Consider the following 25,455-nt stretch of genomic DNA (forward strand, 5'->3'; position numbering starts at 1 on the left):
CGCACTGCGCATGACCAAACTAACGTCCTGCCTCCTGGTGACCCGGATGTTGTCATGACGACATCGGGTCATCATGGCAACATCCGGAAGCCGCCGCAGACATCGCTGGACGCCGGCAGGAGAGGTGAGTATACCGATCACCTCCCCCCTTGCCACCGCAATGCTGCGATCGACTTCGATCGCAGCATTGCGGGGGTTAATGTGCCGGCAGAGGTGCGGGATCACTCCCTGCACATAGCACCGGGTGTCAGCTGTGACAATCAGCTGACACCCGGCGGTGATCGCCCCGCACCGCTTGTGTGCGGGAGCGATCGCTGCACGCGTAATAGTACGTAGCTGGTCCATAAGTCCCAGGGCACAGCTAAGTACTATTACTGACATGGTCGGAAAGGGGTTAAAGGGGATGTCCGGCCTTGGGGTACAGCAGTCACTATGTGACTCCAGAATTGTGAATCCACACTGCGCTGTAAGGATTGTTCGGTGCGGGGGAGGTCACGTGACCACAAGTATGTTATCTGCATACTGTTATGAGCGAGACACATTCACACATGTGTAACAGGAATAAGGAAGATCTATTACAGAGAGAAGCCACGCCCACACCCTATTGGTCCCTGTACAGACTAGACAATCCCTAACCGCACAACCGAAAACACCACCTTGGACCCAGCTCCCTAAAAGGCAGTCAATGGGTTTCTTGTACCTCCTGAGGAATCAGAGGGGAGGCTGCTACACACTGCCAAGAAGGGGAGAGGAAAGTGTGCAGGTGCATACTAAGACCCAGGGCGAGGAATCTAAAAGCATGTTAATAAACAGGAGAGGAGGAGAACCAAAAATAAATGAAACAAGAATAACCTCCCAGAACTCTAACTGTGGTCAAAAGAAAAGGTGCTAGGAAGGTAGGCAAACACATAGGAGAAATACAAACAGTGTTTGCCTAAGAGGAAAGATCCAATAATAGACAGGTTGGAATTCCTTAGCACAAATCAACTTAGAAGTATAGCCAGCAAGGAAGTGCAGTGAAGGGAGAATAAATGGGAAAATGGAAAACACCTGAAGGGAAGCAAACCAAGAAGTGTAAGGCAGTGCTAGTCATCATGCTGGGGGACACTCGCTGTACCGGGTCAATTAAAGCACACCAGCCTTGTTTTCCAGTATTTCACAATCCAGCAGTTTATCACACTTCACTACTGCTTATCACAGAGTCCAACTCAGTGGCTCGCCGACATATTACACATATAATGTCCAGGAGCCTTTCAAGTGGAAGACAGGCCCACTTGGCTCCAGTTACAGCCTTCAGCAAAGTCACTTATATCAACGTCCATATAATGCAGTGTTTTACCCTTGCCGGGTTTTAGCTGCTTCAGATTTGTTCTGCCACCACTGTGGCTTTACGGCTTCCCAGATGGGGGTCTCCAGCCCTCGTTCCTTCAAAGGCTACTGGTATGTTGTCTCACCTGACATCCAGCCTCTGCCTTCGAGGACTCTTGCCTTCCAAGCCTCTGGCCCTCCAAAGCTACTGGAATCCCTTACACATACGGATCCAGCCTCTGCCTTTCAGGTTTCACCAGGCTTCACCAGGCCTCACTAGGCCTCTCCAGGCTAACGGTGTCCCACACACGGGAACAGGCCTCACGCCTTACACACCTGTCTCAAATCTACCAGGGTTTATATATCCTCTAGTGCACAGACAGGACCTGTGCTGATGTTACAGTCATGTGATCAGACCTTCTGTGTGCATAGGACCTGTGCGATGTCACAGTCATGTGACCAGTCACCTGGGGGAAGGTACATGGTCAGCCAAAACACACCCTGCTGCTGCATTACAGAAGGGAAAACAAAGACAATAGGAACAATTAGCATTTGGACAGGGAAGAAAATGGCAATAGCTCAGCAGACAGAAGAACTGACCATGAAGCAACAGGTCACCGGATCAAATCCCCAAACTGAGCCACAACACATACTTCCAGCCACATTCCGACTAGACTATGTCAGACCTCGCTCCATGCACTTACATTGAGCAAGGCCACACACGTCTAGTCAACGTGTGACCGCATGTATGCAGAGTGCTTACTTACAGTCACGCTCCCGACGCTCCCAGCACCAGCACTGAAGAATCCTTGCAGGTTGTGCGATGTGAGGATTCACAAGTCTGCAGTCAAAGAGTCTAAGGCCGGTCAACCCGTTAAAGCTCTGTAGTCATTTGGTGTTAGTCACTTTCTGCATACCACCAAAAATACTATAATCTCCTCCATTGTGAAGCATGGTGGTGACCGCATCATCTCATGTGTAAGCTTTCCTACAAGGGGAGACTTGTGAAACTCAACCATCGGGGTCAGGAATGCAACAATGTAAATAAACACTGATAATCTGGACTTGATCCCTGACTGTAGGTATAGGTAACAACCCAATGCCCTGAAAGGAATTTAAGGATCCAGCCAAAACTGTTTGCGAATATGACGTAATGGTTCCCCTTTTACACTATGCAATTGGCATATTTATTTTCCTGTCTCCATATCAGCAGTATCGGGACATGACAAGGACTTGTACTCGCTGTCAGGAAGCTGAGCCACAAGTGTTTGGTTTGCTGCCTGCCAAATCTGTAAGATATGAAGCATTGTAATCCCGCTTCCCTCTTGTGGATGACAGCTGCACCTCTCGGCAATCAGGGACATCTTTCTTCTTCTGATTGCAGCTTGTTGAGTACTTTCCCGGGTCCAGGGATTGTTTCTCTGGATGACTGGGTTTCAACCTCGGCTTGTGTACATGACTGACTTCCCCTGACCACTTCCCATCCTTTCGTTATTTTATCTTTTTTTTGCCATAACAATTTGCATGTGACTCACAGTCTCAACTCACTTCTACATTTAAATAAGTTACGGGTCACAAAACCAAAAGTTGTTTCAACGGCGCGTGAAAGTGCGACAGTGTAAGACGTCGCCGAAATCAGTCACACCTATAGATATGTGAGAGTGGTACAGATCATAGGAATAGAGGGGCAGGGACTCGAGGATTCTGGATTCCTTCACAATAAGGCCATAAACAACCATACAGTCATCCTACAATAGCAAAGAATGGTGCAAACAGCTACAAAACAAAGATAATCCATATAACAGGTTAGGTCGCTGTGTACATGTAGTGGTGTGGACTGTCTTACCCTGTTTCTGCCCCTAAAGACAACAATCGTGCTGTGTGTAATTCTCTCCTCCGTCCCCCAGCGCCTCCTCCCTCTCCTCTTATTTCAGCCGAAGACTTTGCCTCATTCTTCAAACAGAAGATTGACACCATCAGACAAAGCTTTTACCTAAAGCCTCCACAGCCCCTTCTCATATCTACTCAATCCTCCTCCTCCAAAACCACATTCTCCACCGTTATGGAAGATCAACTTTCCTCTTTACTCTCCAAATCGCACCTCACCACCTGTAAACTTGACCCAATCTCGTCCCACCTCATCCCAAACCTTACCACTATCTTCATCCCAACCCTAGCCCACCTCTTCAACTTGTCACTAACAACTGGTGTCTCCCCCTCATCCTTCAAACATGCCTCGATCACACCCATCCTCAAAAAGCCCTCCCTTGACCCATCCTCTCTGTCTAGCCATCGCCCCATATCACTTCTCCCCTTTGCCTCAAAACTACTGGAACAACACGTCCATTCTGAGCTGTCCTCCCACCTCTCCTCCAGCTCCCTCTTTGACCACCTACAATCTGGTTTCCGACCGCACCATTCTACTGAAACTGCACTGACCAAAGTTACCAATGACCTACTAACCGCCAAATCTAAGTGACACTATTCTGTCCTCCTCCTCCTAGACCTGTCATCTGCCTTTGACACAGTGGACCATTCCCTCTTACTCCAGACTCTCTCATCTCTCGGCATCACAGACTTGGCCCTATCCTGGATCTCCTCATACCTAACAGACAGGACAATCAGTGTCTCCCACTCACAGACCACCTCCTCATCTCGCCCCCTATCTGTCGGTGTCCCCCAAGGTTCAGTTCTAGGACCCCTGCTCTTCTCCATCTACACCTTAGGCCTGGGACAGCTCATAGAGTCTCATGGCTTTCATTATCACCTCTATGCTGATGACACACAGATCTACCTCTCTGGACCTGATATCACCTCCTTACTAACCAAAATCCCACAATGTCTATCTGCTATTTCATCCTTCTTCTCTGATAGATTTCTAAAACTTAACATGGACAAAACAGAATTCATCATCTTTCCACCATCTCATTCAACCCCCCCAACTGACCTAACCATCATAGTCAATGGCTGCCCACTGTCCCCAGTCCATCAAGCTCGCTGCCTTGGGGTAACCCTGGACTCTGAACTCTCCTTCAAACCTCATATCCAAGCCCTTTCCACTTCCTGCCGACTCCAACTCCAAAATATCTCCCGGATCCGCACATTCCTCAACCATGAATCTGCAAAAACACTAGTGCACCCCCTTATCTCCCGCCTTGACTACTGCAACCTCCTGCTCTGTGGCCTCCCCTCTAACACTCTCGCACCCCTCCAATCCATCCTAAACTCTGCTGCCCGACTAATCCACCTGTCCCCCCGCTATTCCCCGGCCTCTCCTCTCTGTCAATCTCTTCACTGGCTCCCCATTGCCCAGAGACTCCAGTTCAAAACCCTAACCATGACATACAAAGCCATTCACAACCTGTCTCCTCCATATATCTCTGACCTAGTCTCCCGCTACATACCTGCACGCAGCCTCCGATCCTCACAAGATCTCCTGCTCTACTCCCCTCTTATCTCCTCCTTCCACAATCACATACAAGATTTCTCCCGCGCTTCCCCCCTACTCTGGAACTCTCTACCCCAACATATCAGACTCTCGCCGACCGTGGAAACCTTCAAAAGGAGCCTGAAGACCCACCTCTTCCGACAAGCCTACAACCTGCAGTAACCCTCGCTCCACCATACCGCTGCACGACCAGCTGTACCCTCACCTACTGTATCCTCACGCATCCCTTGTAGACTGTGAGCCCTCGTGGGCAGGGTCCTCGCTCCTCCTGTACCAGTCGCTGTCACATTGTGTTCAAGATTATTGTAATTGTTCTTGTATGTATACCCCTTCTTCACATGTAAAGTGCCATGGAATAAATGGCGCTATAATAATAAATAATAATAATAAGTGTCATGCGGTTTTACAAGTGATAGTGATGTGCGTCTTATATAATGTGTATTTGGCTGTGTGCCCACGATGCGTTTTTTAAGCGTTTTTGCAGCTGCGGAAACACATTAAAAGCGCTTGGTAGAAGGTCTGCCATGTTCCCCAATGATAATCCCCATGTGCTGTGCACATGCTGCGGAAATTTCCGCTGCGGATTATCATTGCGGAAAAAAATGCAGCACTACCAATTAATTTGCGGAAGTGCTGCGTTTTCGCCATTGACTTGCATTAGACCACATGGATTACGCATCACTGTATATGTAGATGCTCATTCCATGCGTTCTAATGTGCGGATGGTACCCGGGTGTAGAGGAGAGGAGTATCTCCTCCGGGTACCATAGAAAACTGTATAAAAAAAAAGAATAAAATAAAAAATAAATATTATACTTACCTTCTGGCGGTCCCCGCTGCGCTCCTGCTTGCTTCCTGGCACTTTGCAGTGGATTGAAGGACCTGCGCTGACGTCAGAGTCATGTGACGGGTCACACGACGCTGACGTCAGCAGGTCTTTCAATCCACTGCTGCAGGCAGCCGGGACCGAGCGAAGCAAGACTGCGGGGGCCATCGGAGGGTAAGTATATATTTATTTTTTTATTTTTAACCACTCTCTCGGTCACAGTATATAAATCCATGCAGTTTGCATGGATTTATATAGTGTGACCTAGTTGTCACAAGCACTTTCCAAGTGATGCTAAAATCGCTTGGGAAGCGCTTGTCAACCCGCATGGGGAAATGCAAGTGAAGAACGCTTCACATCCGCATGCCCCTGGCAGGAAAACGCATGTACAATCCGCAGGCACAATCCGCATGTATAATCCGCATGCACAATCCGCATATACAATCTGCGTGTACAATCCGCATGCACAATCCGCATGTACAATCCGCATGCACAATCCGCATGCACAATCCGCATATACAATCTGCGTGTACAATCCGCATGCACAATCCGCATGTACAATCCATATGTACAATCCGCATGTACAATCCACATGCGTTTTTTCCTGCCAGAGAGATGCAGAAACGCTCAGGAAAAAATCCTGAGCATTTCTGCATCGTGGGCACATAGCCTTATCGTAATGTACAGCACAGAAGTCATGTAAAGTCTTAGGGTATGTGCACACGATGCAGAAAAGCTCAGGATTTTTTCCTGAGCGTTTCTGCATCTCTCTGGCAGGAAAAAACGCATGCGGATTGTACATGCGGTTTCCTGCCAGGGACATGCGGAAATGAAGCGGTCTTCACTTGCATTTCCCCATGCGGGTTGACAAGCGCTTCCCAAGCGATTTTAGCATCACTTGGAAAGTGCTTGTCAACTTCACACTATATAAATCCATGCAACCGGCATGGATTTATATAGTGTGTGAATGTCAAAAAATAAAAAATAAATATATACTTTACCCTCTGATGGCCCCCGGTGTCCGGCTTCGCTCGGTCCCTGCTGCCGGCAGTGAAGACTTTAGGACCTTCCGACGTCAGCGTTACGTGACCCGTCACATGACTCTGACGTCAGCGAAGGTCCTTCTTCATTCAACCCCGAAGTGCCGGGAACCAAGCAGGAGCGCTGCGCGGGCCGTCAGAAGGTGAGAATATATATATTTTTTATTTTATTCTTTTTTTTTTAATGGTACCTGGGTCTGGATGAGAGTCCTCTCCTCCACACCCGGGTACCATCCGCACATTAGACCGCATGAAAAGCGCATCAACATATACAGTGATGCGGATTCCATGCGGTCTAATGCAAGTCAATGGCGGCAAAAGAGCAGCGTTTCCGCAAAATTAATTGACATGCTGCGGATTTTTGACCGCAGCGTTTACGCTGCGGAAAAATCCCCATCTTGGGCACAGCACATGCGGATTTCAATTGGGGAACATTGCTGCCCTTCTACCATGCGTTTTTCATGCGTTTCCGCGGCGTTTCCGCAACTGCAAAAACGCCGCGGAAACGCATGAAAAACACAACGTGTGAACTCAGCCTAAATGTGTAATGGGAGTATAGTGCAGAATAAGCATAGGATTTGCTTTGAGAGAGCATAAGTACAGTTTATATGGTAAGTGGTTGAGCAACAGTATAGGACATAGGATAAGAACAATAGATTTAGGATATAGGATAGGAAACTATAGGAAATAGTTAATGATATAACTAGCCCTGGGGTGGAAACTAGTGCTGATAAAAAGGGGGGCACTTCATGATAGTGTGTGGTTAGAGAAGGGCAGTGTCAAGGTCAAGTTCAGGTGCAGTGGGCTGCTAGGGGCAGCATGGGCCAATCGTTTAGGGCATTGGGAGGCCGTACTGAGATCCCTGATGGACATTCCTGTAATGTCTGGAGCCTAGGGCTCAGGCCAGGTACCAAGGAGCAGGTCTGGCCTTCTGATATCTCAAGGTCAGTGAACGTGGAATTACTTATTGATCCTGAGTTACATCCTGTATTAAAATCCAGAGCTGCACTCACTATTCTGCTGGTGCAATCACTGTTCATACCATACATTACTGATCCTGTAGTAATCCTGCGTTACATCCTGTATTATACTCAAGAGCTGCACTCACTATTCTGCTGGTGCAGTCACTGTGTACATACATTACATTACTGATCCTGAGTTACATCCTGTATTATACTCCACAGCTGCACTCACTATTCTGCTGGTGCAGTCACTGTGTACATACATTACATTACTTATCCTGTACTGATCCTGAGTTACATCCTGTATTATACTCCAGAGCTGCACTCACTATTCTGCTGGTGCAGTGACTGTGTACATACAGTGCCTACAAGTAGTATTCAACCCCCTGCAGATTTAGCTGGTTGACACATGCGGAATTAACTTGGCATTGTGACATTTGTACTGTAGATCAGCCTGGAAGTGGGAAATGCACTGCAGCAAATTTTGTTTTGTTTTTTTGTTTTTTTTTAAAACGTTAAAAGTTAATTCAGAGTGTCATTTATTATTCAACCCCTCAAACCACAAGAATTCTGTTTGGTCCCCCTAAAGTATTAAGAAGTAGTTCAGGCACCAAGAATAATGAGCTTCACATGTGTGGATTAAAGATCTCTTTTGCCAGCCTTTTCTGACTATTTAAGACCCTCCCCAAACTTGTGAACAGCACTCAGACATGGTCAACATGGGAAAGACAAAGGAGCATTCCAAGGCCATCAGAGACAAGATCGTGGAGGGTCACAAGGCTGGCAAGGGGTACAAAACCCTTTCCAAGGAGTTGGGCCTACCTGTCTCCACTGTTGGGAGCATCATCCTTAAGTGGAAGGCTTATGGAACTACTGTTAGCCTTCCACGGCCAGGACAGCCTTTGAAAGTGTCCTACCGTGCCGAGGCCAGGCTTGTCCGAAGAGTCAAGGCTAACCCAAGGACAACAAGGAAGGAGCTCCGGGAAGATCTCATGGCAGTGGGGACATTGATTTCAGACAATACCATAAGTAACGTACTCCACCGCAATGGTCTCCGTTCCAGAAGAGCCCGTAAGGTACCTTTACTTTCAAAGCGTCATGTCAAGGCTCGTCTACAGTTTGCTCATGATCACTTGGAGGACTCTGAGACAGACTGGTTCAAGGTTCTATGGTCTGATGAGACCAAGATCGAGATCTTTGGTGCCAACCACACACGTGACGTTTGGAGACTGGATGGCACTGCATACGACCCCAAGAATACCATCCCTACAGTCAAGCATGGTGGTGGCAGCATCATGCTGTGGGGCTGTTTCTCTGCCAAGGGGCCTGGCCATCTGGTCCGCATCCATGGGAAGATGGATAGCACGGCCTACCTGGAGATTTTGGCCAAGAACCTCCGCTCCTCCATCAAGGATCTTAAGATGGGTCGTAATTTCATCTTCCAACAAGACAACGACCCAAAGCACACAGCCAAGAAAACCAAGGCCTGGTTCAAGAGGGAAAAAGTCAAGGTGTTGGAGTGGCCTAGTCAGTCTCCTGACCTTAACCGAATTGAAAACTTGCGGAAGGAGCTCAAGAATAAAGTCCACATGAGACACCCAAAGAACCTAGATAACTTGGAGAAGATCTGCATGGAGGAGTGGGCCAAGATAACTCCACAGACTGGTGCCGGCCTGATCAGGTCTTATAAAAGACGATTATTAGCTGTAATTGCAAACAAGGGTTATTCCACAAAATATTAAACATAGGGGTTGTATAATAATTGACCCACACTTTTATGTTTTATAATTTAATAAAATTCAACTGAGCAACATAACTTTTTGGTTTGTAAGATTTATGCTTCTGTTCATAAAACCTACTCTCGTTTGCAGTTTGAAGGCTCTAACTTATTTGCATCTTATCAAACCAGCTAAATCTGCAGGGGGTTGAATACTACTTGTAGGCACTGTACATTACATTACTGATCCTGTACTGATCCTGAGTTACATTCTGTATTATACTCCAGAGCTGCACTCACTATTCTGCTGCTGCAGTCACTATGCACATACATTAAAAGTGCAACCTTAAATGTAAGAGGAGGCTTATAATGCACAAACAAAATGCTATTTTAATCTGACTATAGTAATCCTTCCCACGCTCTCAGGACCCCCTTACATATCATTACTCTGATATATGGCTCTGCCTTTACATTACTCTGCCCCATTTTCAAACCACTTCATGAAATTTGCTGACTCCCGGATCTGCGCTGTGCTGTGCGCCCCCGGTAATACACGTTCATTATAGTGACGCTTATGAATCAGGAAATAGTAGATAATATTTTATAATTTATAAACCAGTTGTCTGCAGCGCAGATTAGCAGCATAATCTCTAATGGAGCTCGGCAGCCCAGAGAAATCTCATTTTTATTCCTTCGAAAGGATTTTCTTCCTTAAATAAACAGGAAAAGATGAAATCGACCTTGGTAAATAAATGTTTTCTTTCCCAGGAATTTGGGCCCTGATTATACAGAAGGTTTGTTCTATCCCCCTTGTAAATGCTGGAGAATTTTCGTGCGCATCCTGCAGTTTTTCTTCCCATTCATAATTGCTGCTGGTTAGGAAGCCGCCGTGATGACCCATTGTTGATAATGGGCTGGAGGTGATGAAAATGGCTGAACAGAACAATGCTTCATTAGGAGATAATCTGAAATTTGTACAGGGTCATTACTCTTAAAGGGAAACTTCACATAAAACCTGGAATTTCCCATTGCAGTCAGTCATTAAGCAGTGGCCTTAGATATAGCAGGTCAATTGCAAATGGCCTAGTGTGTAAATCATATTTTATGTGCACATGGGTGCATTTTTTCCACGCGGAAATGGGTCAAAAACGCTGGGTAATCCGTGTGCCAGCTCATGCAATGACAATCCTGAAGTGCTGTGCACATGATCAGGAACCTTCCTGTCAGGATTGTCATTGCATTTAAATCTGCAGCATGTCAATTCTTTTTGTGTTTTTGCAGTGTTTTTCACCCATTGAGTCAGTCAAATCCGCAGCAAAAATGCACTTCATACTCATCTGTCTCCATACCCCAAGTGTCCCACGGCAATCCAATCACCCGGCAGCACTTTATACACTGATCCCGGCAGTGTATAGCCCTGAGCTGCCGGGAGTGAGGTAACTGGAGTTCAATCATCTGCGAACTCCGGTGACCTCACTTACGGTACCTGTGCTGCGTGAGTATTTTCTCACGCAGCACTGGTGCAGTAAGTGAAATCACCGGAGCTTATCAGCTGATTGAATTCCAGTGACCTCTGTCCCAGCAGCTCAGCGCTATACACTGACAGGAGTGATTACACTCCTGTCAGTGTATACAGTGCTGTCCTCTAGAACAGTCATTTGATTGCTGATGTGACTGCTCTAGAAGACCCAGATCTTCGTGAGACACTGTGGATTATGTCATCATGGCAGAGAGGTGAGGGATATGGTTGCTTTTTATTTTTGGTTTCTTACAGGTGACAATGGCTTCAGCGGAATGGGCGTTAGAGGAGTATAACTGTTTTTTTATTTTTAAATAAATGATTAAAACCGTGTGGAATTTTATTTAAAATAAAAGACTTTATTCTTGCAGTGTCTTTATTTAAAAAACTCTACTACGGGGTTAGTAATGGGGGTGTCTTATAGGCGCCATCCATTACTAAACTGGGCTCCATGTCAGCTGCCAATACAAGGCTGACATGATTTGGCACACTTTATGGATGCGTCATTTCTGGGGTGGCTGAGAGCTGATATTATTAGCCTCAGAGGGGGCCAGGATCCATGACCCCGTTCCTGGTTTTTAAATATCAGCCCGTAGCGGGCTGCCTAGCCTTTGCTGGTTAGATTTTATAGGGGAACCCTACGTCATTTTTTTCTGAGGTCCCCCTGTAATCTAGTAAAGTAAAAGCTAAGCAAACAGCTGTGGGCTGTTATTAATAGCCAGGGAACATTTTTTGCCAATGTCCCCGGCTACTAATATCAGCCCTTAGTGGTTGGCTTTCCTTCTGATGGTTATGAAAATGATGCGGGAGCCAACGCCATTTTTAAAATTTTAGGCTATGTGTCCATGATCCGGACTTAGCAGTGCTTTGGATGCAGCATATTTTTGCTGCTTCCAAAATTATGCGTTCTATTGAGACTAGCGACTCCGCAAGAGAATTTGACATGCTGCGGTCCTGAAAGACGCGCCGCTTGTCAGTGTCTGCAGGTGATCCTCAGCGGACATGGGATTTCTAGAAATACCATCCACTATGCTGTAACAGCTGGTCGCTGCAGGTTTGATGCAGCATAAATACGCAGCATCAAACCTGCAGCATTTCCGGATTGTGAGCACGTACCCAAACTCACCCGCAGCATTTCAATTTCTGCAGATTTTGACCGATTGAAATGTCATTACATGCGGTTGATCCGCATGTACTGACAACACAAATGCAGCATTAGGAGTAATTGGATTAGGTGTCCCCGACACCTAACCCTAGCTTTAGTAATGAAGGGGTGTCAGTTAGACACTCTCATTACTAAGTAAAGAGTTAAATAAACACACACACACACACACACACACACACACACAGTAAACCACTTTATTTGAAATACAACAGACACATTCTTTAATCATTTAAATTAACCAATATACTCACCTCAGGTCCGATGGTAATCCAAGTTTTTTTTTTTTTTTTAAATATCTTTATTTAGCTCCAAAAAGCATTCATTGCTGTACAAAAAAGCATAAAAATAAAGCATAAAAAAACCGCACGTTTTTGCTGTCAAGAGATGCAGGAATCTTGCCGAAATTTCTGCAATCTCATACTGAACGTGCGCACATAGCCTAAATGCAATTTTATATTTCACTCTGCAGACAAGTGGTATATAGCGTTTATTTGTCAGACATTGTAATCCTGCCTGTGATGATAATGAGACTGCTGATAACACCTCTATATACAGTAGATAACACAAGATCCACCATTCACAATAGGCGATGTCACAGCTCACCTCCTCCTCCTGTACAATGACTGATAACACCTCTATATACAGTAGATAACACAGGATCCAGCATTCACAATAGGCGATGTCACAGCTCACCTCCTCCTCCTCCTCCTGTACAATGACTGATAACACCTCTATATACAGAAATCTATGACCATATAAATAATTTAAATGGAAAACCCCCTTTATAGTGTCCTTACATTTTAAGCCCCTGCTAACGGGGGCTGTAGATAGACGAACACTTTTCCAACCACTTGTTTTTATTGCTTTAATGTATCCAACATGGTAAATGAAGCGACTCTGCAGTAGGGCAAAATAATAAAAACCTACCTCCCTTAGAGATCCACAATTTGCAGACAACTGGTCTAAATGCTCTTCTGATGGGCTGAAATCTCTGAGAATTATTAGGCATGGTTCCAAGCAGCACAGAGTGTTTCAGGAAAGGCTTTGGCTGATCTGACCTGTGCACTCTTGTGGTGAGGACGAGGCTGCATGTGACCGGGGGCAGCCTCACATGATGTGACAAGAGGAATGGGGACATGGGTGACTTTTTCCTCTGTTTTCATAGATATAGACATTTCTCTGACATTATGAGGAATGTTAAACAATTAGTGACGGCGTTTTATTACGGAGCGCGACACTTTCCGATAAGCGCATGGCACGGTACGACACTTCTTTATAATGGTTATCTGTAACATACAGAATATTTGCACATTTATAGGTCAGTGCTGCCTTGTATAAGACACTTATTAGGAGCTTTATTACCCCTTTAAATAACAAATATTGATGGAAATAAGACGAATAAACCGCGGTGTTATGTGCTGACACGGTTGATTTTTTTGGCCACAGTATTTCATTCTGCACGCTGCAATCTCAGGATAATAAGCATTGACATCCGTAAGGACTGCGCCATCAACGTCCCACGTGAGAGGCGTTGAAGAACTGCTGAAACCTAAAATATGAATCCGGACCGAGCGATCAGTCAATGCAGATAATAATATATTACTCCAGTCCGCACAGGAGCAAACACATTTCCAGACTGTCTGCGCATAAAAATCCAACCTATATAATATAATCAACGCTAAATGAAGGCAAAGCTAAAAAAATATTCAGTACAGTGACAGCAGAACGAGGCGACATCGCTTCCCCGAGACCACCAGACCGACCTGCGCTGGAGCGGCCATTGTTTGATAACATTCCCAACTACTTTCCCAATGTTTTTTCAGTTAGTCACACAATCCCTTTAATTCTGTAATAAAGCTTTATAGGGATTAGATTCGCTGCTACAAATCTCTTAATTCCCTGCATTTGCATAGAATATGATAAAATGTGTGCTGCCTGTAGCCAACACTAGGGGGAGCTCACTGCAATAAATCCCTGAGCTCCCCCTAGTGGCTGTCTGAAGTTTAACCATCTGCTACAATTTTAATTTTAGATGCACTAAATGATGCAAAGTAGGACTCATTTAAAGTGTATTTCTGCCTAAGAAATGTCACCTATCCTGGATAGAAAATAACTGTGGTTCCCACTGCTGGGACCCCTACAGATTGCCAGACCGGGGGACTTGTACCCTCCATTCTCACCTGGTCTAAAGACCTCCATCAGGAAATGAACAGAGCCTAGGTTTGCACATGTGTCCTGCTGCTCCATCCAGGTCTATAATATTCAAGATTCTTGAGATCTGCCATCTTCACCATTGTTGCCCGTTCTTTCCCAGCCACGACCAGGAAGAGCTTACTAAAAAGTACAGGTTTGCACCTGCCAGGTTGTGTCTTGCCATTCCTTCAAAGTTTATGACAACGTCAACTATTGCTTATCTTCTTTGTGGCTATTATTGGGTTAAAATCTCCTACCGTTTTGTGTATACAGCTCCCAGGCAGAGCTGTGTGGTTTCATCATTACAACAAACTCTGTGCAGCCTGATCCTAGTTATATTCCTTGCATCCATTCCCCTGCTCCTAGCTTATATGCATCGGCCAGACCACAAGGGTTTGTTTGTAGAGACACAGAGCTCAGCATAGGAGCTGTGGACACAAAATAGCAGGGCATTTAATTAATTTTAAATGCATTATTGCAATAAAATATAGTCGATCCACTCAACTCCTCCTGGTCACAGACTAGAGGGCAGAAGAGTACCAGCGTGTTATGATAGTTAGCAACTCACTCAGGGGAAAAAGGTAACAAACTAAAAACTGCAATTGAACCTGCAGGTTCCTGTACAGACTACAGGACCCCATAGCTCCTAGTGGTTGCTGCGTGAGCTGAGAAAGTCCTAACCAAAGACTAGACGGTGGCAGCTTGGACCTATGCAGCCTGAAAGGCTGTCAAGCTTTTCACGGTCCTCCTAAAGAACCGGAGGGTAGAGCAGAGGGTGAATTACCTACAAGAGGAGAAGTGTGCTGAAATAGGAAGAGATCCCAGAGTGAGTAAAGCAAACCACAAAATACAAGACTGTTAGAAAATGTGCCACCTGCTTCCTAAAAATAAACCGAAGGTGCAGAGTAAAGAACAGAAACAGCAGAGAGATAAACCCTAGCTGGTCTTTCACTGACTAGCTTAGACTACAGCAGTATAGCTTGACATCCAAATGAGACTATCACCAGCAGGAAATACCAGCAGTGGGAAAGAATATAAAGCCGCAACCAAAAGGTAATAGGGCAGATAAATGAGTAAATGAAAACACCCGTTACCCTAAAAAGACTGCAGCAAGGATAATAGAAACTAAACACTTGAGAAAAGACGAATCTGCTTGTGGCTCGGCGAACAGAAAAGCCAACCACAAAGCACAGGCTCAAGAGTACGAACCCAGATGTGGCACCCACACTGATATCACCAATCCACTGGAATCCCCCTTTAACTGGGAAAGCATTATCCTGGGGGTCTGATCGCTCCTCCGGTGGCAAGTTTCATCTGACATCATCTCACTTTTGCTTACTCTTGGAAAACAGTAATCAGAGCATGGAGGAGATGTAATGATCCCTATCATTCTCAGGGGGGACTCCTATCATGCTTCATGCTGGTTGCCACCGCTGGCATAAGAGCTTGCCTGGTGCCACCTCAGTGATATGTGCGGGCAGTGTGTTTATTATCTCTCAGCTTCATGGGAGATCTCTAATAGTACATGGAAAATGTTTTCACGAGAATGGGCTAAACAAGAGGCGAAAAAAAAATCCCCCAGTATCCAGGGGTTGGAAACATGTCTGACCTTAACTTTTTACCCCCGTGTTTACTTCCAGGACCGCGATGAGTTCAATCAGATAAGACGCGACTCAAAAATACGGTAAAAGCTATTTTTATTCCTGCGTTACCACTTACAAAGGAAATGGGATGAGCCAGGAGCCAGAAATAACATTATCTTCATCTTCATCCAAAAAAAATGATCTCGATCCTGTGTCCTCCAAACAGGGAGAGTTTATCAGACTGGAATAAAAGGAAACGTCCTGTCTGATGGCGGCAGAGCCATTTTCAAGACTTCCGCTTGCTGTCCGGCAATAGAATCCTTCCTTATTTACATCCAGTGGCTGCAAAAACCTTCATATTATCAGGTTTCTCTTTGATGCATTTTAATAATAATATTAAGGACAAATTCCCATAAAGCAAAAAAGACGATTTTCTAATACGTTATTTTGGGCTGAAAATCTGCTGGATTTTACAGTTCAAATAAAGTAAATGCGATTTCCCAAAAACTTATGCCCACTGTACCAAAAATCTGCTGCGGAAATCATCAATTTTTAAATCTATTTTTATCCCTATAGACCTTTATACAGCTTGTTTTACAGTAATTGCAAAATAAATGGGATTTCTAAAGTGTTATTCAAACAGTGCGTTTTGACTTGTTAAGGTTGACGCTGTCAGTGCTTTTACAGCAGTTTTTCCCCTTTGTGAGCAAAGAGCTTGAGCAGCAAAAATCCCCCAAAGAGAGATCACATGAAAAATGCATCAAAACCACATTAAAATTTATTTTTTATTTTTGACTGTATTTTTTCAGCCAGAAACTGTAATTTCCATGCAGAAAAAAAAGGATCAAAACACTAAGTGTGAACATGCACGTAGGGAGCCTGAAAAGCAGCCTCCCTGCTTTCTGGACTATTTGGAGTGCACCACATTACATCACACTACCAGGAAGCAGAGGTTAATTAAGTGCACCACTAAGTGTGAACATGCACGTAGGGAGCCTGAAAAGCGGCCTCCCTGTTTTCTGGACTATTTGGAGTGCACCACATTACATCACACTACCAGGAAGCAGAGGTTAATTAAGTGCACCCTGGCGTCACAAACTTACTTTTTATTTTCTTTGTCACTGCTATGGCAGAGTGATAATTTCTGCACACTACATGTAAAAATCGCAATTGCAGTTTTTAAAGTGTGAAATCGCGCATTTTAGCACTAAAAACAGTTTCAAAGCTTGAGCAAAAAAAAAAAAATGGGAAAAAAAATACAAGAAAAATGAAAAAATGCAGAAAAAAAACCAATGCTAAAAAATGTAGTGAAAAACTTGTAGTATAAGACAAGAAGACAAAAATATTAATGGATCCATAAGGCAAAATGGTCCCCTGTTCTGTGCCCACAGAATAGACGGTTGGTCGATCCCGCAGAATTCAGCGGGTTCAGATGACTGTGATCTGATGTGTACGCAGGCTTTCAGTAAGGACAGGTTTCCGACCTCTGAGTATAGACCCTGAATGTTTCCATTCACTTACAGCAAGCAAAATGTTTTTAAAAAGGCAAAAAATTCAAACACAATTAAAAAGTTACAGAACTTTTCTTTATATAAAAAGTTTTGATCACGAGACTGGACAACACAGCAAATGTCAGGACCTCTCGAGAGATGGGGTGTGTATCTGTCCAAACATGATATTATGATACTGGTTCCAACTGTGAACTGACAGCAGCGGGACCCTCGTACTACAAGTGATATGGGGGTGTATAGGGTTCATTACCAAGCTCAACTCCTCTTTAATGGCCGATTTATGTGATCTGCTAAGAGCTCCTCTATGTCCTAGAGCAAGACACCGAAAATGTGTCCCCTTTCCTCTACTCCACTAATGGGTGTTCGTGAGTACAGGTCACCTGTTTGGACAGTCTCATCAATGTGCACCCTGAAAGTGTAGGCTCTGGGGTTTCACTTCATAGAGAGTGCGCCCTCTGCTGCTGGGACTATGTATCTGCAGCTGTGTAACACCGTCACTAGGACTCTGGCTTCATTCAGATGTCCCTTTTTATTTCTTGCACCAACTCACCAATTTCCATCACTCTGTTAGATCAGGTTTTCATCAATGTTTCCGGTTTAACCATCATGCCAAAAAAAAAAATTGCAAGGCTTCTTCTACCCATTGCAAAGTTAAAAACGGACACACATGAATGGCAACTCCATGCCGATTTTCCGTGATTTTCATAGACCCATAAAATTGTATTGGTGATTCTGATCAAAAATGGAGTGGTCTCCATGATTTTTTTTATTTTTGCAATCACCCGGTTTGCAAAATAACATGGGAAAGTGAAAAGCCACAAGGACAAGGGGACGTGGGAAACACAGAACGTGCAGGTGAAAAACAGACGTCTGAATGAGACCCCGGCTTTAGTCTACGGTGGTCATGGCAAGGAGCGCGCCTTTCTAAATTTGCATTGTCCTTAGATTACAATTAAAGTGAAAATCTAGAGAAAATGATCTTCTGATCTGTCATAGATACATGTGAGAAGATGACATTGGTGAGGTCTGTGGTCTTTGATCAACACCAATTTCCCGGGAAAAAAAAACAACAAATTATAGTGGATATGTTAAAAGGGAGAATTTTCGGTTCTGACGGATCGGTTCTGTTAGATTTTAACATGCCCAATGCTTTCTTTCCAGGACAGAATAGCGCCATAGAGGTTTAGAGCAATAAATATGGAGGAGGGGGCTCTGGATCCACCCGAGGAAGATGGGGAATCTCACACTAGTACTAGACATATATGAGCAGAGCCTAAGGGGAGTCACTAGATCCCTTTCATTCAGGCATAAATGACTTATCCTAATAGCTCGGGTTCCCAACCCATCTACCAGAATAACGAGGGCTCCCCGAAACGCGTTTACCGATGCAAAGTGTCCGCCAGGAGCAGCTTGACGCACAGCCGTCAGTGGAGCAGCGGAAACACTCGGCTCTTTCTGTGACGCTTTAATAGAGAAACAATGTGGCTGACGGTATTCATATCATGGCCAATGGATCGCTGACCATTTGTGTGTTCAGCTCCTATACAGTCTTATGTGGCTCCACGGTTACAGACTACAAAGATCAAAAGGAGAAAGGATTCCGGCTTCATAAAATTGCAAAAAGTTTATTCCAATAAAATACTTTCCATAATTAAAATGGGATTGGCAACGCGTTTCGAACGCAAAAAAAAACTGCTTCCTTTATCAGTGCTGTTACAAAGGACGCAGGATGTTTGCATTTGAAACGCGTTGACCCGAATTCTATGTGCACAGAACGATTGTTAATACGATTGGTCTGTGTGCACAGGACATCATCAGCACGTCTCCTCCTGTGTACGCGATGATTTTAATACCAGCATGAACGATCCAATAACCGAGCGTTTTGCTTGTTCGTAGGGTGATTTGCCGGCATGTATAGACAGGCTGATAATCCACAGATGTACGCTTGTTCTCGATTATCAGCTCGGCAGAAAGTGTGGAGTAACACGACTGCAAAATCAGACTACAGGGGCTTATTTGTAGTCTGTGACCATGGAAACACATGACTGCATGGAAGCTGCAAACACACAAGTGTATAGATGTCGAATTGCAATTGTACATGCATCAATAACGATTGCAAAAACGCACGCATGTTATCTTTTGCTTTTTAACTTTGTGAAAAAATCAGGACGGAGACTGAAGTTATATGAATCAAACTAGTGGCATGACTATATAGGTAGCAAATAAAAACAATAAAAAGGATTCTCATCTTGTAGCAATCTGAAGTGCCAGCGCTGAGAAATCGAGCTTTGAAGCCTCATGAAAGTGCGTTAAGGGCGTGCGGAGTACGGAAATGCCCCCAATGCACTTCACAGCTAATTTGCATATTACTTCAAAGGTTGATTTCTCAGCGCTGGCACGTCCGATTACTAAAAGACAGAAATCGCTTTTATTCTTGCTTTATGTCCTATACAGCCATAACACTAGTTTAATTAGTAAAATTGTCCCTTTAAGTGAATGCAGAACTAGAGACAATTGTAGTTTGTGGTGTCGCAATAAAAGTAATATTCAAGCAGAAATGCTGCACCGCATAAATCTGCTACAGTGGAAAATATTAAACTTATCGTGCTTTCTAATTTACCACTAGATTACAACCCACATCCTCCAAACCGTCTCCGGCCTCGGGCACGTTAACCACTTAGCACCAGAGGAGAAACAGAGAATGCGGATTGTGTAGGACGCAGAGATAATCGCAAACTTACACTATTAACTCTCATTATTTCCTATTATCTGCACCCCCCTCCCATAAGCCGGGACGGTCCGTCACCCCCCCTCCATAAACTGAGACGGTCCATCACCCCCCCTCCATAAGCCAGGATGGTCCGTCAGCCCCCCATAAGCCGAGACGTTCCTCCATCACCCACCCCCCCATAAGCCGGGATGGTCCGTCACCCACCCCCCCCATAAGCCGGGACGGTCCGTCACACCCCCCCCCATAAGCCGGGACGGTCCGTCATACCCCCTCCCATAAGCCGGGATGGTCCATCATACCCCCCCATAAGCCGGGATGGTCCGTCATACCCCCCCATAAGCCGGGACAGTCCGTCACACCCCCCCATAAGCCGGGACGGTCCGTCATACCCACTCCATAAGCCAGGACGGTTTGTCACCCACCCCCCCCATAACCCGGGATGGTCCGTCATACCCCCCCATAAGCCGGGACGGTCCGTTATCCCCCCCATAAGCCGGGAAGGTCCGTCACCCCCCCCCCATAAGCCGGGATGGTCCGTCACCTCTCCCCTGCCCCATAAGCTGGGACGGTCTGTCACCTCTCCCCCGCCCCATAAGCCGGGACGGTCCGTCACCTACCCCCCCCCCCATAAGCCGGGAAGGTCCGTCACCTCTCCCCCACCCCATAAACTGGGACGGTCCGTCACCTCTCCCCCACCCCATAAACCGGGACGGTCCGTCACCCCCCCCCATAAGCCGTGGCGGTCCGTCACCCCCCCCCATAAGCCGGGACGGTCTGTCACCTCTCCCCCCCACCCCATAAGCCGGGACGGTCCGTCACCTCCCCCCCAATAAGCCGGGACGGTCTGTCATCTCCCCCCACCCCATAAGCCGGGACGGTCCGTCACCTCTCCCCCCCTCATAAGCTGGGACGGTCCGTCACCCCCCCCCCCCATAAGCTGGGACGGTCCGTCACTCATCTCCTTCTAGTCACCTACAGGTTAAACACTTTTTCCTCTTTGTTTCTAGCAAGCAGCGGAAATAAAAAAACATCCTTGTGGAAGGACACAACAAAAAGCAATGTATGAACTGACACACTGGAACGAAAACCCAGCTCCTGACCACTATCGATAGGAATAGGAACCTGGAAAAAAAAAATTGAACTCTTGCAAGTGGAAACAATGGAGCCACTCTATCCCAAAGTTCTCCCTTTGTCAGGAATCACAACAGCACACACCCACCTCTCCTGCAGAAGCGGCGCCCCATTCCTAGGTGTCGAAAAATCCGGATTGAGCCATTACCTCCAAAAAGGAATCCGTCTGTAATCCTGTAGAGGATCAATTAAATATCAGGCGAGCCCCTCTCCTTCTAAACGTGGGGTGCGGGAAGGATTAACTATTTGATGCTTTTTCTTTCTTCTCTCCTTCCGCACAGGTTTTGGCAAAGCCCCGCTGAGGACCCTCATACAATCAGATGTTTCCTATTAGGGGCCCATAAGAGGGTCTTATTTTTATGTAGAGTCCTGTTCATCAAGCCTCACTTTCTCCTGGTGCAGAACAAACGATTCTATGGAGGAAGCGTGTGTCTATGTTTTTGGAAAAGGGGTGAAGTTATACTGCCAATATAAAGATTCCACAATTCCTCCCTTTTTTTTTTCTTTCCAGAGCTGATCCCATTGTTTTCAGGCAGTGGGAAAGCATTATAGGAATGGGGCTTGATAGCACGAGAACGGTTTATCTGCAAGGAAACAGCTGCAGATATTGCAGAGGATGCAGGGAGCAGACCCCGACACGTTCTCTCGCCTCCTCCTCTGATGCCCCCCTGGTCAGCCATAAGGACAGAAATGAAGCACAAATGTGCAGGGATAGCGGGGGTCTTACCTTGGAGATGTCTGGCTGCCGGGTTCCCGCAGGTTTGCAGACTGTACATGGAGCTGTATGTGGAAGTGCCTGAGAGTGGGATGGTCCTACATTCTGACTCGATCAGCCAGATGCTGACACTGTCTTTCTTAAGGAGTATGAAAAATCCGCCTTCTAGCAAACTTCCTTCAGTCCGTTCTTTCTGCGCTGTTCTTCCTTAAGAGAGAAAGGAGCATTTTACAGTCTTATACATTGTCCAAAAACCCTTTCTAGATAAGAAAATTCCTAAAATATTACATTAGCCCTTGTTGTCCTGGTGATTGCAAGTTAGGACATTTTCATTTTGCTTTCATTGATGTAACAGATAAAATAATTCCTGGTATCAGTGATATCACCAGCAGAAAGGAGAAGACTGTGCAAACTGTCTGCAATATACAGAATCAGTCTTTTTTTTTAGATTTCTCCAAGCGGAGCAGCTCCGAAAGACTCCTCAAAAAAAAATATCGATGTAAGTGCACATTGCCTAAAGGGTATTCTAAAAAAAATACATAGATAGCAATACCTCAATATGATCAGACATCATGTAAAATGCATTTTCCCCCTTTACGTTTTCAACTTTTCGAAGAATACAGTTGCTGTTCTTGGTGGTCTGTGTTACATTAAAAAAAACTCAAACAGTGGCACAATAAAGAAGAATAGGAAATTGCATAAATAGCAATTCCCTGATATAGCGCAATTTTCTCCATCAGTATTTTTACATTTCTTTCACCTTCTCTTTATTTGCTGTCAGGAGAATACAGAGGCTTATGGTCGGCCTATGGTCAGACACTGTAGTCCTATCTGGAGCCTGTCAGCAGAATACAGATGTTCATGGTCGGCCTGTGGTCAGACACTGTAGTCCTGTCTGGAGCCTGTCAGCAGAATACAGATGTTTATAGCCGGCCTGTGGTTAGACACTGTAGTCCTATCTGGAGCCTGTCAGCAGAATACAGATGGTCATGGTCGGCCTGTGGTCAGACACTGTAGTCCTGTCAGCAGAATACAGATGCTTATAGCCGGCCTGTGGTCAAACACTGTAGTCCTGTCTGGAGCCTGTCAGCAGAATACAGATGTTTGTCTGCCCACAGGCCGGCCATAATGTAGTCCTGTCTGGCGCCTGTCAGCAGAATACAGATGCGTATGGTCGGCCTGTGGTCAGACACTGTAGTCCTGTCAGCAGAATACAGATGCGTATGGTCGGCCTGTGGTCAGACACTGTAGTCCTGTCAGCAGAATACAGATGTTTATGGTCGACCTGTGGTCAGACACTGTAGCCCCATATGGAGCCTGTCAGCAGAATACAGATGTTTATGGTCGGCCTGTGGTCAGACACTGTAGTCCTGTCAGCAGAATACAGATGTTTATGGTCGGCCTGTGGTCAGACACTGTAGTCCTGTCAGCAGAATACAGATATTTATGTTCGGCCTGTGGTCAGACACTGTAGTCCTATCTGGAGATTGTCAGCAGAATCCAGATGTTTATGGTCGGCCTGTGGTCAGATACTAAAGTCCTATCTGGAGCTTGTCAGCAGAATCCAGATGTTTATGGTCGGCCTGTGGTCAGACACTGTCTTCCTGTCAGCAGAATACAGATGTTCATGGTCGGCCTGTGGTCAGACACTGTAGTCCTATCTGGAGCCTGTCAGCAGAATACAGATGTTCATGGTCGGCCTGTGGTCAGACACTGTAGTCCTGTCTGGAGCCTGTCAGCAGAATACAGATGTTTATAGCCGGCCTGTGGTTAGACACTGTAGTCCTATCTGGAGCCTGTCAGCAGAATACAGATGGTCATGGTCGGCCTGTGGTCAGACACTGTAGTCCTGTCAGCAGAATACAGATGCTTATAGCCGGCCTGTGGTCAAACACTGTAGTCCTGTCTGGAGCCTGTCAGCAGAATACAGATGTTTGTCTGCCCACAGGCCGGCCATAATGTAGTCCCGTCTGGCGCCTGTCAGCAGAATACAGATGCGTATGGTCGGCCTGTGGTCAGACACTGTAGTCCTGTCAGCAGAATACAGATGCGTATGGTCGGCCTGTGGTCAGACACTGTAGTCCTGTCAGCAGAATACAGATGTTTATGGTCGACCTGTGGTCAGACACTGTAGCCCCATATGGAGCCTGTCAGCAGAATACAGATGTTTATGGTCGGCCTGTGGTCAGACACTGTAGTCCTGTCAGCAGAATACAGATGTTTATGGTCGGCCTGTGGTCAGACACTGTAGTCCTGTCAGCAGAATACAGATATTTATGTTCGGCCTGTGGTCAGACACTGTAGTCCTATCTGGAGATTGTCAGCAGAATCCAGATGTTTATGGTCGGCCTGTGGTCAGATACTAAAGTCCTATCTGGAGCTTGTCAGCAGAATCCAGATGTTTATGGTCGGCCTGTGGTCAGACACTGTCTTCCTGTCAGCAGAATACAGATGTTCATGGTCGGCCTGTGGTCAGACACTGTAGTCCTGTCAGCAGAATCCAGATGTTTATGGTCGGCCTGTGGTCAGATACTGTAGTCCTATCTGGAGCTTGTCAGCAGAATACAGATGTTTATGGTCGGCCTGTGGTCAGACACTGTCTTCCTGTCAGCAGAATCCAGATGTTTATGGTCGGCCTGTGGTCAGATACTGTAGTCCTATCTGGAGCTTGTCAGCAGAATACAGATGTATATGGTCGGCCTGTGGTCAGACACTGTAGTCCTGTCAGCAGAATACAGATGTTTATGGTCGGCCTGTGGTCAGACACTGTCTTCCTGTCAGCAGAATACAGATGTTCATGGTCGGCCTGTGGTCAGACACTGTAGTCCTGTCGGCAGAATACAGATGTTTATGGTCGGCCTGTGGTCAGACACTGTCTTCCTGTCAGCAGAATACAGATGATCATGGTCGGCCTGTGGTCAGACACTGTAGTCCTTTCAGCAGAATACACATGTTTATGGTCGGCCTGTGGTCAGACACTGTAGTCCTGTCAGTAGAATACAGATATTTATGTTCGGCCTGTGGTCAGACACTGTAGTCCTATCTGGAGATTGTCAGCAGAATCCAGATGTTTATGGTCGGCCTGTGGTCAGATACTAAAGTCCTATCTGGAGCTTGTCAGCAGAATACAGATGTTTATGGTCGGCCTGTGGTCAGACACTGTCTTCCTGTCAGCAGAATACAGATGTTCATGGTCGGCCTGTGGTCAGACACTGTAGTCCTGTCAGCAGAATCCAGATGTTTATGGTCGGCCTGTGGTCAGATACTGTAGTCCTATCTGGAGCTTGTCAGCAGAATACAGATGTTTATGGTCGGCCTGTGATCAGACACTGTCTTCCTGTCAGCAGAATACAGATGTATATGGTCGGCCAGTGGTCAGACACTGTAGTCCTGTCAGCAGAATACAGATGTTTATGGTCGGCCTGTGGTCAGACACTGTCTTCCTGTCAGCAGAATACAGATGTTCATGGTCGGCCTGTGGTCAGACACTGTAGTCCTGTCAGCAGAATACCGATGTTTATGGTCGGCCTGTGGTCAGACACTGTCTTCCTGTCAGCAGAATACAGATGTTCATGGTTGGCCTGTGGTCAGACACTGTAGTCCTTT

General features: G+C 45.8%; 1 protein-coding gene across 5 annotated transcripts in view; it reads right to left on the reverse strand.

Annotated features, from left to right (window-relative positions):
• The window catches only part of KANK4 (KN motif and ankyrin repeat domains 4), a 151,734-nt gene that overhangs the window by 123,070 nt on the left and 3,209 nt on the right, over positions 1 to 25,455 (reverse strand). For 3 of the 5 annotated variants that reach the window (XR_012247735.1, XM_073643785.1, XM_073643790.1), the window contains exon 2: positions 21,862 to 22,056. The gene's annotated coding sequence lies outside the window, so the exon portion shown is untranslated. Of the gene's footprint in view, positions 1 to 21,222; positions 21,242 to 21,282; positions 21,562 to 21,861; positions 22,057 to 25,455 lie in introns of those variants that run through there. The other 2 variants (XM_073643787.1, XM_073643789.1) reach the window with 2 other exon arrangements.

The sequence above is a fragment of the Phyllobates terribilis genome, unplaced genomic scaffold (assembly GCF_046119375.1).
Source record: "Phyllobates terribilis strain yellow unplaced genomic scaffold, ASM4611937v1 Scaffold_8__6_contigs__length_399053987, whole genome shotgun sequence".
NCBI classification, from domain to species: Eukaryota; Metazoa; Chordata; class Amphibia; order Anura; family Dendrobatidae; genus Phyllobates; species Phyllobates terribilis.